The 6,475-nt window shown below is 33.4% G+C and overlaps 2 pseudogenes; both read right to left on the minus strand.

Annotated features, from left to right (window-relative positions):
• Positions 1-639: 639 nt before the first annotated feature.
• On the minus strand, positions 640-1,535 carry LOC149151754 (glycerol kinase pseudogene; annotated as a pseudogene).
• Positions 1,536-3,184: 1,649 nt separating this feature from the next.
• On the minus strand, positions 3,185-3,992 carry LOC149151755 (uncharacterized; annotated as a pseudogene).
• Positions 3,993-6,475: the final 2,483 nt, after the last annotated feature.

Below are 6,475 nucleotides of genomic sequence, written 5' to 3' on the forward strand. Positions count from 1 at the left end.
CTCAGACATATTTGAAAGGTGAGATTTGTGAATGGCTTGGGGAAAAACCTCCAGGCAACGTGTCAAGCAAAGAAATAAAGGGCACAAAAGCATTAAAATAAAGTCTTATTAAAGAGTAAAAGCCCTATACTTATATTTATTTGTATAATGCTCAGCTGCGGTGGTTCTTGGCCTTTAGCTTTATTATATATTTTATTACATAATATAAAATTCATCCCTAAACCAAATATATGTATTAGAATATAAAATCAAAGGATTTTTAGAGTTTTTTAAAAGAAATGTTATGGAAAATTCAAATTTAAGACTTTAAAGGCTCCCCATTCTTTATTAGGGTGCTAAGAAAATGGGGGGTTGTTGTTTGCCACAACAATGTGTAGCTCACCTATGCATAGGATACAATCTGAATAGCACTAGAATATCAAATATGTACTACAATTATTATTCGAAACATTGCAGGGCTACACAATACGTTGAAGAAAGAGGATTTAAATGTGTTATGTTTCAATTATGGAGGGGAAATATTTAACTTACTTGATTCTGCATGAAAAGTTATTTAACTTATGCTCCTCCATTGACTTTTAAAAGAAACCACTCATTCTCCTTGCTCTTCTCACCCTGTTTGACATATATACTCATAGTTTATTTTACTTGAAAGCACATACTCTCGAGCAAAACCCCACCTTTATGGGATTTTTTTGTATAACATGATATCCCTATACAAACTCCTTTGGCATCATCTCTCCACCAAGGAGAAAATAAGCCATCAAAGGTTGGAAAAAAATAAATGCCTCCAATATTCTTCACTGATCTGGCTTGATATTCAATTTGTTGGCTCTTAGGATTGCACCAAGGTTGTCCCTCAACCACTGTTTGAAAGATCCAACAATGGCTTTGGAGCCGTATAAAGCATAATTTGTAGGTGCATTTGGTCCAAGTTTGAATGCTAATGTACTTGATAAGCCATTGGTAGAGGCAATGACTTCTTGACCCGTGTTCAAAAGAATGACGCGTCCAATGCCACAAGTGCTCCTTGTTTCACCTTTCTTGCAAGACTAACGAAGCATAGAAGCATATTGATCTCCTAAGCACCCATCAATTTGGTTCTAGTAAAATTCCATCCTTGAAAAATTTCTCTAATCACTTCAGTATTACTAATCGTCTTAGGAAGAATAGTTGTAGTAATTTTCAAAATCTTAAGGGTAAGCACATGTCAGGAAAGTGTTTTCAAATCTATCAACATGATTCGAGTTTCATTTGAGAAATCATTGACATGACTTCCCTAAACATTTGTTCCATATTTCCTGGATCCTTTAGTGCCCCAGTTAAATTCTAAATCAATAAGATATCCAAAGTCTCGAATAATGCATCGCCATCCTTTACTGCACTCTTAACAACATCTACTGATCCCAACAACCACAAAAGCTTCACGACACTAAAATATGTACTTATTGGTAAGATAATAGTTTCCAAAAATGATTCTTTCCATTTGGTAATTCGTTTTCCAACCTCCTACATGTATGATGGACATTATGCATCAAGTGTAATATGAAGAAATTCTCATTCTAAAGCCACCATAATCCCCTTCCTTGATGGTGCAACACAAATATTTTGAAAGTGAGAGTAAAAATGCTCAGAATTAAACATACCATTTTATTTTTTTGGACAATATTGCACACAAAGCCAACATAGTAGACAAAAATAAAAACATATTTTGAAAATGGGCAATAAATTAGTTACAATAGTTATAATTATGCCATTTGTTTTTGCTTTGGGCAACCTTGTATATAGGTCCACCATAACCTTCTTTGCGAACAATGAAACACAATGATTTTGAAAATAGGCAGTAAGAATACTTAGAATTAAAAGTACCCTTTTGTTTTGTTGAACAACACTACATACAAAGCCACCATAACCCACTTCCCCAACAATGAAATACAAAGTTTGTGCATGGGTAGTAAGAATTCACAGTATTAAATATAACAATTTGTTGTTTTGGAAAACATTGCAACAAAACCACCATAACTCACTTCCACGACAATGAAGTATGGAGGTTTTGAAAATAGTGAGTAAGTATTTTTAGAATCAAAGTTGAGAAAATTAGTTTGGAAAATGATCTAAAGGTTTAACTCAAACTTGATAAAAACTCAATATTATAATTCATTCAAAACGAGGGTTTGGCTTTACACTTTTGGAATTTATAATCAATGTCAACAACCTTTTTCTATCCTGCTAAGAGTTTAACTTGATTGGCAATCAACATAAGGGATTCACTGGGGGAGCAATACCATACCATGTGCATTCATATTGGGGGATATATATTGAGGAAAAATTTACATAATATATTGGTATTGTCTACCGAGGTGACGAATTTGTCCTGACGACAAAAACTCGCCTGAATCCAACAATTTTTTCCTCAAAAAATTTGACAGTAGGAGTGCGTGAATCAGGTTTTTGATGGTGGAAATGGATTCAACACCATCAAAAACCTCTAGGTCACCCCAAATCTTGAAACTTGACAGTTGTAACCCAGATTTCCTAAAATTTCTGCTAGATTTTATGAAAATCTCACCGGAATTTCCATTGTTTTTGGGGCAAATTTGAAGCCTCGTTAGACTACACATAATATATTGAATATATAATAGGGGGTAAAGTGTTTTTATATGTTGTATGTAAAAAATGGAGCTCAAATTTATTGAAAAAATATAAAGGGGTATATAACAATGCTAATGAAAAAATGGATACCTACATTATCTAATGAAAGTAGGGGTTTAAAAAATTGGGAAAGTCTATTGGGTTAATATTGGTAGGGGGTTAAATAAAGTGGATTTTAGAGGTATTTTTCAATATGTAGTCGAATTAAGGGTATTGTTTAGTATGCCACGAACACATGTGCTATGTCAAAGGTTCATTGAGTGAAGCCCCCATGGCAATGAATAACCCACGAGTAGTAGAGGGTCTACCCTGCTACTAGCTAGTTTGACTCACCAGCAGAGTATCAAACTGACTGAGTTAACTCATCTTAGCAACACGATTGGGCCGAGCATCACCCCAAATAATATGGAAGACTTGGTATCTTTTTCAAATATGCTCAAAATCATACGTATCATTTTGTTTTTTTGGACAACATTTCAAATAGTTACAAACCCACTATAACCCACTTCCAAAATATTGAAGCACAAAGATTTTAAAAATGGATAGTAGGGACACAAGGAATCAAACATACCTTTTTGTTATTTTGGATGAGGATTGAGGTAATCTTCATTTAGGTATCAAGGGGTTTCTTCATTTCATCAGTCTTGGGCTTCTTTATGCTATTTATGGATTGTTCCATATTTTTCATGCTATGTTCCATCTTATAACTAAAGGAATTGAGGGCTACCCTTCTCTTCTTAGGTCGTATGTGCACATCATCATCATCAGTGGCACTCATAGAAGCCAAGTTGGCTTGGATTCAATGGAGGTTGCTTCACAAATGCTATCCACATCATCATCCTTGACAACCACTTCTTCTTCTTCTTCTTCCTCTTCCTCTTCTTCTTCATGGGCATTTTTCCCAGAGTCTCTATGCATAATGTGCTCAACAAGCTTATAAAATAGAAACCTGGAAGTCTCTCTATGTAACTTGGCCTTCTTGTAGGATTTCTTGAGGCGATTCCACTTCTCTTTGCACTGGACTCTATTGTAATTAGCGTTGTAGGCAACATTGACAACATCGATGATTTGACCCAAGCGAGTTTTCCCCAATCGACCCTAGCTAACATTGAATCGCGTGTCTTCGAACATGAGGAGAAAGACACCAATGGTGATATTGGGCCATAGTGCCTCCATTTGGGCTCTAGAAGAGGACTTTGTCATCTATTTTCTTTTAAGGGACAATAGGGTATGATTTCATTGGGATTCTAGGATTGAATTGAGGGTGATGCCATGGGATTTTGTAGGACTAACCTTATGCATGCTATGGACTCTTGCTTTGTTCGAAGATGGTGTTGTTGGTGGTGCGATTCAAAGTGCCCAATCTTTGGAGCTTTCATCGCATCACCTCTCCAGCACAGAACATCGCTAGTTCCATTCATCAATCCACAAATGTGATTTCTTCCTACTGTTATTTCTGATAAATCTTTCAGTCAAACCAACTGCTTTGACCCTGTGAAACTTACTATAAAGCACAACTAAATATGATGAACCTCCACGTATTAGAGTTTAATTCGAGAGAGGAAGATGAAAATAAGACTTTGCGATTGGTTGGGGTGAACAGTGTCTATCCACACTAACCCATAAAGAAACACTTATTAAAATAATCACATATTCAAAATGAAATACTAAAATAAATGAAATAATAGTTTTTTATAAAATCTAAATAATTTAACCAATTAAGCCATAGTTAAAAATTAATGATCATATATATATACCACATTAAAAAATTTAGTAACATTATTCTTATTGAAAATTTCGAAAAAAGAAATCCTAGTCTCTATATATGTAACGACTTAAACCTATCATTAAAACCATTTTTTTTTTATAATTTTTAAAATTTATTTAAAATTGTTTTTATTTGAAAAAATAAAATGTATTATGGCCATTACATCACTCTAGTTTTAAAAGTAAAAAGGTACCGCTTTTAAGTATTTTGGGTTATAAGTAAGGGTATAGTTAAAAAAAGTAATGTTTTAAGTATATGAGATTATAAATGGATGCACGTTATAATGTTTGCATGAAATATTAAATATTTTTATATAAATTAAAAATATAATATTTACTAGCATTTGCACCACATGTTGCAAAGGAAACGCCGTAAGGCAATGGCATAAGAAATAATAGCATAGAAGAAAGAAGTCAAAAATTTATGCAATTTTGTTTCTTTACTGGTGCTTCTTTTTTATCATATGTTATCTTTCAAGGAGATTCCAACCACGGTGTGTTCAAAGTGAAGTATTTATGAAAATGCTCTTCATTAAGACTCTGGAACCTTTAGAAGTAAATGATTTAAATCAAACATTTCATAACAAAGTAATCTCATATCACCTTAATTCACAATGCCATGGATAATAGTTTTTGTTCATTAGAAATTGGTATAATTTTATGAGGAAAGCTTAATAAAAAGACTTTAGTAGTAAGGGGAACATTAATAATTTCCCTCACCGTTTGTTATATGATGTTGTTATTTTAGTTACTTGTTGCTTGTTATTCTTATTTCACTAGTGTAAAATGTCCAAACTATAAAAGAGTGGTATTATTTGTTGTCTTTTTGGATCATTATATTTTATCTAACTCAGTCATTTCCATAGCCTCAACTAGGTGCTCATCATTCTCTTTCCATAGTCACTCAATGTCTTCAAATGCATTTCATAAATTTGGTTTTATAAATGTTGGTGGAAAACCAATATATTTCACTTTGTAGAAAGAAGTGTACATTTCTCTTACCATGTGATGATGCATCTAAATATTGAATCTTTATCACCACTTATGAAATTCCCCATTCTAATTGTTGTTTGACCATGATGATATTGGCATCATAATCCTTGTTTATGAGAATTATTTACTAGCTAGGGTGGATATGTGTCACCACCGAAACCAATATTGATTATCTAGGGTGGATATGTTTCACCACCCAAACTAATACTCACTAGAGTTTTCACTCTTTATTTATAAGCTCTAAGAGCTCACCAAATCAATTTAGACAAATAACCAATGCATGCCCAAAAGTGAGCTTCAACTCTCCTTTTATAACTTTTGTCTTTAGAATACCACGAGTATATACCATGGGCCATTAAAATATCATGGCTCAAGCATCAGTGATCAAAATACCATGGATCTTCTTTTTCCCTTTTTTCCCGCTCAATAATATCAAGTGAGTTTATAAAGTTTCTTTATTTTTGTCCATAGTCACTTTTAATTTAAATATTTCTTGTCACTTATATATGTTTTTCTTTTCACCCAAGTGACATTCAAAAAGATAGTTGATCCCCTTTTCCCTATATTTTAGGAGAATTAAATATGCTATTGAATCAGTCTCCAGAAATGATCGTTTGAAAAGGGACATTATAATCCTCCCTTCCCTAGATTGCTTGCCCTCAAACAATCCATAACTTGCATATCAATACCATTATCAAATATATGCATGTAAAATTTTCCTATATACCTGTTATACCATCCACACAAAACGAATCCCAACATCACTATTACACTCTGATATGCTACAAAACGATCCACTATGTTTTTGCTGCTTCATTATGCTATAATTACAAACTAAGAATTTGTTATCATATTAAAACCTTTCACACATGTGAGATCTATAGTTCCTTGGATTCAAATCATCAAGCATGCTCACCATCTTCAGTGTACAAGGGCCTCTTCCTATATGTCGGATGATAAGGCAAAACAAGGCAATGTCAAAATTGTTGTTTCTTCGTGGAATAAATTTCCCAATTGGAAAATGTTGATCAACTCTAGGAAAATCAATCTATTTTTCACCCAC

Source organism: Pinus tabuliformis, chromosome 9, assembly GCF_031772625.1.
Source record: "Pinus tabuliformis cultivar Carrire ecotype Pingquan chromosome 9, CPIR1, whole genome shotgun sequence".
Taxonomy (NCBI): domain Eukaryota; kingdom Viridiplantae; phylum Streptophyta; class Pinopsida; order Pinales; family Pinaceae; genus Pinus; species Pinus tabuliformis.